This window comes from Amia ocellicauda, chromosome 16 (assembly GCF_036373705.1).
Source record: "Amia ocellicauda isolate fAmiCal2 chromosome 16, fAmiCal2.hap1, whole genome shotgun sequence".
Lineage (NCBI taxonomy): Eukaryota > Metazoa > Chordata > Actinopteri > Amiiformes > Amiidae > Amia > Amia ocellicauda.
Genome location: NC_089865.1, coordinates 10,437,712 through 10,449,322, shown reverse-complemented (window position 1 = coordinate 10,449,322; position 11,611 = coordinate 10,437,712). Strand labels below are relative to the sequence as shown.

At 33.9% G+C, this 11,611-nt stretch overlaps 1 protein-coding gene across 20 annotated transcripts in view; it reads left to right on the top strand.

Annotated features, from left to right (window-relative positions):
• Positions 1–9,695: 9,695 nt before the first annotated feature.
• The window catches only part of baz2ba (bromodomain adjacent to zinc finger domain, 2Ba), a 72,621-nt gene continuing 70,705 nt past the window's right edge, over positions 9,696–11,611 (top strand). For 4 of the 20 annotated variants that reach the window (XM_066688283.1, XM_066688285.1, XM_066688281.1 and 1 more), the window contains exon 1: positions 9,705–9,961. The gene's annotated coding sequence lies outside the window, so the exon portion shown is untranslated. Of the gene's footprint in view, positions 9,962–10,377; positions 10,454–11,611 lie in introns of those variants that run through there. The other 16 variants (XM_066688295.1, XM_066688292.1, XM_066688290.1 and 13 more) reach the window with 10 other exon arrangements.

Below are 11,611 nucleotides of genomic sequence, written 5' to 3'. Positions count from 1 at the left end.
TGAGGCCTTGCTCAGTGGAAAACAATAAACCCTCCTCCCAGGAGAGCAGAACTCCACTTCAGTGAATTATGTATCTTGGCCACTAGGTGGGACATCAACCTACATTTTGCTTTCTAAGTGGTGCATGTATCTCTTCTCAGAACAGGTTGGACTGTTTTCTTATTAACATGTTTGTGATACATGTTGTTTGTTTTGTCATACAGTAAGGCAATTAAAACCTTACTGTAAACAGAGCTAATTAGACATTAATTTGAATAACAAATTTCAAAGCCAGTGCAGACCTCTCAATATCCTGAAACATGACAAACAAAATGCTTCCCAGTCCATTAATACAAGTAACACTAAGGCAGTAGTTAATCACTACATTATTTAAATAACTCTTATACATAGCATCTTAGTCTCTTTTTGGACTGGTGAATAATGTGAAGGATTTATTGGTGAATGATGGATCTCTTAATGTATTTGTTATCAATATGTTCATCTATTGTCATAAGGCCTTTAGTTTTCACAATAAGATGATAGGAATTCTGAGAGATTATTTCTTTATTTGGGAAAGAATGAGTGGAAGTGTTGTTTTATTAATTTATTAATTTTTGGTTTTATGCTTAGTTCGCCTATAATTGCTCACAGTATGAGTTTGATCTGACTACGTTTTACAATAATACAGGACATTAAATTATTATGTTATGCCATCTTGTGTAGAAATGTTGCAACAACACAAAGGTTATGATTATAAACTGATGTTGTAATTCCTTAATTTATTTCAATTATATAGCCCCAGGAAGTGATCTTTGAACAGACAAAAATAAGGGAGCAAAAGCTCTAAGAAAAAAGTGCCATAGCCCAGTTGTTTTAGTTTAATGGTCTGAATCTACTGAACCTGTATGAAAACAAATAGTTACCCACCACAGTAACAGAAAATAGTGTACAGTACAGTACAGCTGTCTAGATATAACCAGGTTTTAAAAGAACTGAAAGAAAACTAACACAGGCTACTGCACAACTAATCCTGCAGATCAAATGGCAACAAAGAATAACAAATGACGAGGTCAGGTGAAATCCAAGGCCTGGTATATCCAGCAAAATGCCTCCTCACGGCTCTGCCCTGTATTACTCTAGTCATGTGATCTATTTGGACTTTCAGTGACTGTCTTATTGGATGCTGAAGACATACTTCAAAAGCAAATAGCTCATTATATGTCAGCCTTTCAAGTCTTTGGGAAAGTGCAAAGTATGAACAATTACAAATACAGCTGTGAACATATACAGTAAAATGCAGAAAATAATGTGAATGTACAGGTCCAAACTGAACTGTTTTAATTGTGTTGTTAATGCAACCATAGTTTTAAAAATATGTATATATTTAACACAAAACTATTTGTTTTATTTAAGTTTTTGATATCATTTGCTCAATTATTTTTAATCTAGCAGAAAACATACTTCTACAAAAAACCTGATTGTTAGGGTGCAGCTTGGGACAACTCAGAAATAACAAAAGACAGAAGTCTTCTATGTAATGTGAAATATAAGACATCTGTCACGAATATCTATGCTTTACACAAACCTTGTGTAACTATCCATCTTCTGTAACACACAAATCCCTGAAAGGCTGCAAAATGCTATGCAGTATGTTACATGTAAACAGCATATTACACACAATATGTAACTCAGAGGACTACTTCAGGATCAACAGGGAAACATAGACACACGGATATACATACAACTTAAAAGGATGTGCATTTAGGCCTAAAAACAAAAGGCAGATCTTTACACAAAAGGCTGTGAGTATCTGTAACAAATTACTGACATATATTCTTAAAGCAGATTCCATGGGACAGTAAGCCACTATCTCCAATAGGGACAGGATGGCTTAATCTTGTTTGTAACATTTCTAATATTCTTATGTTCTTATGGACATGGATATTCTACCACAAGTTGAGAAAAATCTGTGTCATGAAGCAGATTAATACATGTTAACAAATTTAAAAATAATTACTGTAGAGATGAGTATTCTAAAATGAAAGCATCTTCATCACAGTAATTCACTAATTATAGTGTGTATAGTTTCAATTTTTGTGCCACTAGTCAGTGTTATCTGAATACATCTACATTTTGTTTTGCGAAATATTGGAATTCTTGGAACTGTACACGCTTTTGACAAAATAAGAGATTTTTTTTTAAACAATTATACAATCATTAGTAATGACCCTGTCACTTGTCTCATAAAGTAAGTACTGCATCAGTTATATATGCAAATGCTAATGTGCTTCTTTTGTAAAGTTCTTGAGAGCAGTTGAGTAATTAATAAATCACAGCCTTAGCAAATGTAAACCCCAGCCCTGGATCAGGCTAGGATTATGTTAGAAAGTATGGGTGCCACAGGTTCTGTAACTGTGCTGGTGTTGGTGGTGTTTAGTTCATGTGCATCATTTTGAACTTTAAGGCTGCATACATTCCACCTGCAAATCATATTTATTTTTATGTTTTATAAGACAAATGTTGAACTAGCTTGTCTAATTTAATTGTCAGTGCACTGGTCATGGTACATTTTACATAGTGGGGGGCTGCAACATATTTTGTTACCAACATGGTGGTGAAGAAAACAGGCTATATGAATGCCATGTTTTCAATAAAACAACCTGGTAGCTGAAAAAGTCAATGAACATATTTAATTACACGCCCAGATAACTGGTACTGTATTTTAAATAGATATGCATTTCACACGTGGAAAATAATTATCATAATTAATCGACATGTTAATGCACAAAACCCTTTCTCAAGATTCTATGATTGGACCTGTTTATGTTATAATTACATTGGCTGGCTAAGCTCCTTATTTTTCAGACAGATCTTGGCATTTGCGTTCCATCATGCTTTTCAGTAGCATTCCCAATTTCATCCTGCTGTTTTACTACAAGATGAATTGTTTCTAGAGAGCATACATTATAGCTAAGCTGTCGCCATTATGATTATAGCTGTAATGGCCTATTTTTGATCAAATAATACTGTAGGCATTTCACACTTTAGCTTTATGACTGCCTGGAGGAGAATGGAGTTTTCAGTGACCTGAAATTGCTAATTAAAACGGACAATGTCTTGCATAAATAAGATGTGACACAGAATGACAGTTGACATAAAATGCATCCAGCCACTGCTGTCTACAAAACATGTGAATAATAATAGATTTGTATATTTTTAAAGCACAAGAAAAAATGTTTTTCCAATATTTTCCAATATTAGACATACAAAAAAATGACTTGGGTAAAAACAAAACTGTTTTTCTTAAACATTAACTTCAGATTTCTTTTCATCTCCCGTCATTGTTTCATTTAACATTAATATTTTATTTTACCTTACAAACATCTGTGAATGTAAAATAAACTGAGGAGCATCTGTTTTCCACATTGTTGCTTAGTTATCATGTTTCCTCATTATTATCTTTGATGAGAACTGGTGCTATTAGAAAACACATAATATGTCCTCTTTGTTATGCAGTTTATAATTTTGAGCAAAGAGTGAAATGAGCAATGCAAGCTTTAAGTTATAAACCACAAAATCGTGACATATTGTGACAGAAACTAGAAGCCAATTGTTTTTCACACCTTACAAAGGCTTGACATATTTGATTTAATTCAAGTTAACAAACAGTAATGTGTCACACTGACTTTTGTTTGTATGTCAATACAAAGTCAATAAGAAACAACAAAACTGGCTATTAACCACAATGTCTGTGACAGTCTGCCCATGTAGTGTCCAACATTTTCAGAGGAGCTGATTGGTCCAGTAAGTTTCTATTAGCGATAATACTGTGAAGGCACATCTTGTTCTGCAAGGATTCAATGAGACTGTGGTGATCAATGAAGCGGAAAGGACAACTTAGTACTGATGGGAGCATTTATACTTACTGGTTAGAGCAATCATGTAAGTTAAAGTGAAAATGAACCCCATCCAATGCAGAATGTAAGGTGTTAATGAAGAGATAAAATAAATATGTGCATATGTTGTTATATTTGGGCATATGTTGTGCAGTAGATGGTGTTTAACATTTGCTGTCTGGGAACAGTAAGTAGTGTTGGTAAACTGATGACACCAAAGGAGAATAACAAAGTGCACTGTAGTGTTTATTTCCTGAATTGGTCTTGAAAACCCTTTAGAACCCAGACCAGGCTTAATTTAATCAACTCCTACAACTGTTTTTATAATTAACGATTAAAGTCTGCATTAAAACACATATATTTAGAATAATACTTCAAGAGAGACAACATTTATAATTCAAATGAATAATTAATAATTAATAATTACACACTATAAAAGGGATAAATAATTAACTTAATCAAGAGAGAAATGTTAAGAGTTTTGTTTCACTTCAAGATCCTGAAAAGGGGTAATTACACTTAAAGAAATCCAGTCAGGTATAGTCAGTCTGTATAAACTTAAAACAATTGTAATACTATTAATATCTAATATGATCAATTTACAATATATTCATTGCCCATGGTGTGTATGCAGTAAAATATTGTTGTTTTTTAATTTTACAAAGCTTTTGCAGTTCTTTTAAAATAAAATAATCTTACAAATTGTTCCAACGTCTAAAGCGGAAAGGCTTTTTAGAAAATTAAACATTTTTTTGGATCCTTTGTTATTAGCAAAGAAACAAGCAAAGAAAGAAAGAAATCCTTTACTGAGATATTTATTTAGCCTAGTTGACAGATTCTGTTTTACTGACCTAAGTAGAAATACATCTGTATACCACCAATGCACTCATATTAATTCCTCTAATGTTTCTTTTTCTTTTTCTTTTTTCAATAATGGATCATATGTCCTTTGATTTATTATAACTGAAGACATTTACAATGGGAAAGAAAAAAGACATTTGTAAAATTGCAAATCAAAAAATGTAGCTATATTTATTCTAGGATCATTACAATAAACTGCATCTTTACGTCTTTCCAGAAAACAATTTTAATGAGAACCAGCTATTTAGAAAACAACAACTAAACAACAACAACGACGACGACTAAAAATCTGCACCAGGATTAGTCAATTATTTCCTTTTTATTGCATGCAGAGACACCTACCATTACTACAAATAGAGCAGACTGGTGACTGATAAGACACATTTTCTGTGCATTTAATTAAATGATGTCTGAATATTTTATTTCCCATGGTAAAAGTAGTAAATTATAAGTGCGTTCACTAACTAGAACATTTGCTGACATTAAATAAATTGATATCTTGCTCAATGAAGATGCCGTTTTAATGGTCTGCTGTGGCTCTTGCTTTTTCCAGAAAACATTATTATTACATAATAAAAATGTCATTTTGTAAAGAAATGTGTTAGATGGTGACCATTTTTTCTGGTTTACAGGATACCAATAGTCCATCTTTCCCAGAAAAGAGGCTCTACTTTCATGTGTCATCCATGAGTCACTGTACTGATGTCACTGATGTGTCTTATCACATAAAAAAGATATTTGGGGGAAATGCATTTCAAGCCTTTTAATTTGATTCCAACAAGATACTAGATTTGACCCTCAGATAAAGCATGTGTGATCTTGTGAAAACAATATATATATATATATATATATATATATATATATATATATATATATATATATATATATATATTTTTACCAAAGTGCCTTAAAAAAAAAAAAAATGTCCAGACAATATTGTATCTCATCTCTAACCTTTATGACCTACCTTCCTTGGATTGCCCTGTGCTGGGGTTAAAGGTTAATACATTCTTCATTGTCAATTAATCCTACAGGGAATCACATGATCAAATGGGTCCTAAATGTACAATGCTGGAGTGCCATATTAAAAATGTTCGACCATTCCAGTTATTATTAAATTCAAACCTAGTGCTTTCATACACTGTACTTGCTTTAATATTGCATTTCTGGTAGAGAAGGGAACATGAATAAAGAAAGGGTGGCAATAAAATTGTATAATGTATCCTTTATGTGACAGTATACATTCACTAATGTTTTAGATTTCCCCCCCAATATTTAAACATTCTTCTTCTAAAATTGACAGATTACATTATTTGGTATGACATAGCTTAACAGTTAAATGTAAATGATTACCTCCAACTTTGTAACTCCAAGATAGTACTACAGGTATTTTAATACTTACTTTTCATAAACGATTCTTTCCTTATTAAACATGAAATAATTATTATGATATAAGGTCAAATATCATAAATAAGTGATCATATGAGCAGTATTTAGGACACACACTCATGCTTCTAGACAAGAATTAGCATATAATCAATATTGCACAAACAAAAGACCTCCAGATTTCTGAACAAGCCTCTCAGGAGTTGATTTCATTAGAGTTGTAAACTCCTTTCGTCTCAAGCTTTGCCAACAAAAACGTAAAAATACAGAACTATTCTGGTTATATTTTAAACATTACACAAAGGTTCTGACTTTGAAAACACAAGAAATCAACAGCATGACAACCACTTCCAGTGCTTCCCATTGTGCAACTTTGATCCATAATCAGGAACAGAACTCTTTCATTTCCTTTCTAATATATTAAGAATTAATGCATTTATAAATTATGCAATAATTTAGAGGACATTTTTTATTTATAAATACAAATAGCAACATTGACTGAGAAACAAACAGTCTGAATGTCTAACATCCTAAATTGGAGCAGCTGTAGGAATTCATCAGTTTTTCGAGTAACTCTACGATTGCGATCTAATTCAAATAAGATAAATTTTAGAACATGACAGTAATATATTCACAACCTACAGCTTTCTAATAATAGGGCTATTACTGGTAATTTCAAAGGTTATTTAAAATACTGAAACAACCACTCAGCTTAATTTGTTTTTAATTCAATACAGGTTAATAACATAATATTAGGAGACCATTGTCTTTATTACAGTTATTAGCTACTTACTTAAAGCTTTTGAGAGAGGCATAGCATGAAGAACTCTGAATTCAATTATGTGTAAAACCTAAGGCCACTTTTACTGTGAAGGCACTGTTTGCAGCTAAGAGAGAAATTTGTGTCATTGAAATTAAATGCTTTTGTGGTGCTGGAAGGTTCTTGTTTTTAATGGAATTACAGAGTGTGGTGTACTGAGATGATTAAAATCTGTATTCCCAGAATGTGGCAGGCAAAAATCAATAACTGCAAGCACAGCTTTGCTGCCTGATGTGTATCCTAGGGTTGCCATGAACTAATAGAAAAATAATAATTAAAACCAAATCACCACATTAATTTGTTTTCCATCAGTCTCTCGAGAGATCATCTTTACTAGTTCTTTTGGTAGCTCATTATACTTTATAATCAAGACTCTTTAAAAATCCCTTTTAAGGAGACAGCCTGTTTGCCCTTCCCCCAATGTGCTTGCATTGCAGTCATTGTACTTGCACTTATTATGTTACAAATGACCGAGGTAAGGCTGACATTCTCATCGCATGCAAAAAGGCCCAGCCTGCAAAGCTTTTTCTAATGAAGCAGCTTTGTGCAATCTCCCCATGTGTTAATACTAATGAAGATTCTCCAATACAATTAAAGCCACAGTGCATGGCTGCAGGAGAAACAAAACACAACATCATTTTCTGCAATTTGTGATGATCTTGTGAATCTTATTTCATCTAGCTGGCATTTCGTTCGCTCTGAATTGACCCCATCTCTTAAAGCAAAGGAGGAGCAGAAAAGAAAAAAGAAAAAAAATCAATGAACACATGAGACGGGAACGAGCATACAAACCTGTTTTAAATTCTGAATGCTGAATAAGGATTTTTCTGCCTTTAATTTATGAGTGACTTTGTTTCTGAATTACTGTATTCAATTACGTATAGTGCTGGTACGATTAGGTTTAGCAAAAGAGCACTGTACTACAATTAAACAGTGATTGTTTTGTAAAGCATTGAGGAGACTAAGGGAATATTTCCAATATTTCATGATGTTGGGAATAAAGATTAGGTCTACAGTTCTTGTGACTTTCTTAAAAGATTAGAAGGGGAAAAAAAGAAAAGAACAATTCATAGTAACACATTTATTAATTAAATTAAATTGGAAAGACACATTTTTTAGCTATCTATAAGATGTATAGCTCAACAAATCAACAAATGATCATTTATGCACTTCAAGTGTTTTTTTTTTTTCCTTCTACAGTTATGATGTGTCTTATACATTATAATATTGTTGTGTTGGTGTATTTGCTGTGATGTTTGGTATTATTATTATTGTATTATTGTATTTGTTTTAATATATTGTTAGGAAATGATACTTTTTTTAGGTTATTGTTTATGCAATAATTGGACTCCCCGTTTCAGACAAGGCTGGGTCACAAGGTCTGACGTTCAGCCTGTTGCTGAAAGAAAGAAAAAGAAGAAAACACACAATTGGGCACAGATGGCAGTCTTTGCTTAACTGTAGTGAGCTCAGTATTAGATAAACAATCATTTTACAGTCCTTAAATTGCACAAGTTTAAATCAAAAGAAAGATAAATGGACCCGTATTCAATGTATGGCCTAATTCTTTAAGTTGTTCACCTGAGATAATGTTCCTTAACCTGAAGAAAGTTTGCAAGTCCACAGGGAGCTCGCTCATATCTCAAATCCTTCTGCCTACCAGATACTGTAAATACCTTTGTAGATGAACATTATCACCCATCTTGTTCCCTCCAAAGATTAAGAGGAAATAAAGTCAGATTAGCCTCTGTGAATCTTTAATCTGTTTTGTTACTCTGCACACCACAAATACCAATTCAATCCTAACAAATACATTTTCATGTTTAAAAGTATGTTTTAAAATGTCACAGATGTTTGTGTTTTTTTTAGTTTTCAATACAATAAGACAAGAATGATATTCAACCAAAAGTGCTTGTAGAAAGTGAAGTTCTTACATTTGAATTTCAAGATTGAAGATCCTAATAAAATGAAGATAAATATAAAAAACCGTCGTTGGCAGATTTAGCCCAGTTCAGTACCACAGTGTTATTAGACATTGGCCCCCAAGACCTTATTCCTACCTGCCATAACACAAACTAAATCACCTAGTTGGTGCCTTCAGACTTAATTCAATGTATTTTTTCTTCTGCATGACACTGTAACAACGCGTTTATGCACAATTTCCATTGGCTTTCCAACGATCACTTGCACGCCAGACGACATAAACCTAGACATTTAGATGCTCTGATATTATTTTCAGATTTTTCTGACAACATTCATCTCATTGTCCAGTTCATATTCCCTCATAAGAAAAACAAACAAACTTGCACACTTTATCCGAACCCATCAATTCCCCAGTCCATTACTGCAGACACAGACAAAACGTCACAGCACTGTTAAACAATATGATCCCAAGATAGCTCATTATTTATGCCTCCACCTCCATGAAAATATCCTGCTAATACACCCCCCCCAAAAAAAAACACACACATTCTGTAATAACCCCCCCCCCAAAAAAAACCCATAAATAAACAATAACAATAACAAAATAACGCACGCCTGCATTTATTAAAATTAATCAGTTTTGCTTTTGATTTCCAGAATGTAAGTGAAATATCCTGGATAGCCACTTAATCGTATTTATGCGGAGACATACATAATAGCCCACTAATTGTTCCATGTGTAATCAGAATGCAAAACACAAGGCATCAGCCACTTTGTTACAACTCGTCATCGTAGCCCTGTTGTTTATTAATCATAAATGTAAGTTTTCATTGTTAGAGAGCTGGCGGGCTGACGTCACTGTGGTTCCTTGAAGTGAAGCTGAATAAACCTTGAGAAGAGTCTCCTTCAATCTGCTGTTAGTAACTAACACACACACTCACTCGCACCGAGACTCAATTACTGCCCAATTCCCTGCTTTATCATCTGCCACCGGCCTCTCACAACAATACCACACCGAGGAGGAAAAGAAACATCACTTTAAAAAGCACAGGCGAGCCAGTCGAGGAGGGGAATACGTGCAAGTGTCCAAACTAAGGTAAGTTTAAGCACTTTGGGGTTTATTGAAGGTGGGTAGTTAAGGTTATGTAGCAGTTCTTTCATGGGATTCACCGCTTTGGTGTAGATCTCTTTTAGTTTCTCTTCTTGTCCTCCTTGCCGTTGCGCTCCTGCTTCACAATAAGTTGCAAAAGACAGATAAAGACAGTCGTGTGCCTTTTGGGTTTAATGATCTAGCCGTTTTAAATGGGAAAGTTTGGCAAATGGAAAGAGTCGGGTCTTGTTGTCGCTTTGGATCAGGCTGGTTAATCAGACTTGGGGCTTTTGAGTCTCACGTCTTTTGTGTCCTCACTGGTGCGGTTAAACTGTTTCTTTTTTTAAAAAACCTGTTTCAAATGATGTCTTCAGAATATAAAAGCGCTTCCAGGGCGATTGCCACCCCCCCTTGCTTTGGCCATTAATTAGATATCTTAATCTGTCCGCTGTGCCGTTTATTTTTGATTAAAACAACGATGCCGGAATCAGTGAAAAGGTAAGGGAGCTGAGTGCCTGTGGTCCGTTTAATATGTCTGTCTCAGATGATGGCAACAAAATCTCACGGCTCTTCACTGAGCAAACATCACTAAACCACAAATTATACATTTTATACCAGTTTAGGTTTACAGCTGTGCTTGAAATGTAACATTTTCTCTGATTTTTTGGAGGAAATCCCCCATGGTTTGTAGACTACACTCCGCTGCCGAGTTCGTGGCTTTCTCTTTCTCTTATCTTTTGTGTTGCTTCCTTATAAAGAGAAGCAGCTGCAGCCTGGCTGAGTTGTTGAAATTTATCCCTTTGTGTATATTACAATATCCTCCATTTTTCTGCCCTCTAAACAACAAGCCTCTCGCCATCTTGGGTAATTTTAATTCCCTGATCTTTTTTTTTTCTTCTTCACTTTTTCAAGGAAGCTAAGCCATGCTCCCAAACGCTGAAAGTTAGGAAATGTTTCGAGGGGAGACGATGACGTCATGTAAAGTTTAAGTAAAATTTATTCGTGGGCGCATTTGTAGTGCGTTTTGTTCTTTTTCGTGGCTTTTACCATTTTAAATGAGGGATTTCATATTGTAACTTTTTTTCCGAAACGAGTAGATTAAAGGAAAAGACTATATGCTGGAAATGTGGTGGTGTATTTTATTATTATGGTTATTATCTTGTATGTGTGACAGGTGGGGAGAGTGGTACCCCAAGAGCAGAAAGATCACGATTACAGATCCACCGTGTGTTTGTGTGTCTGTATGTCTCAAGAATGACCTGATCATGTTTTAAAATGTATTTGTTTTACTTAGTGAAGATTTTTTTTTTATTCCAATATTTGAATGACTTTCAGAGACAGTTGTTTCAATTACATCCCCCATGTTTGTGTATACATATATTTCTTTTGATCAATTTACACATTATTATATTAATTAAGGGTTATATTTCAAACATTTTTTTTTTATTTTACACAGTTTTGTAGTATTTGATATTAAAAGACTTGAGAGGAAAACAAAACTGACTGATTTTATTTTAAGTGACCTGGGAAACAATAGGTTACCTGTTGTATTCTGATCAATGAGAAAAAGAAAAAAAAAAACATGTATCCTCTGGCTAGAGCTTCTTATGTCATCCAATCCCCAGGTGATACAAGAAAAGGGACTGTTCTTCTAAT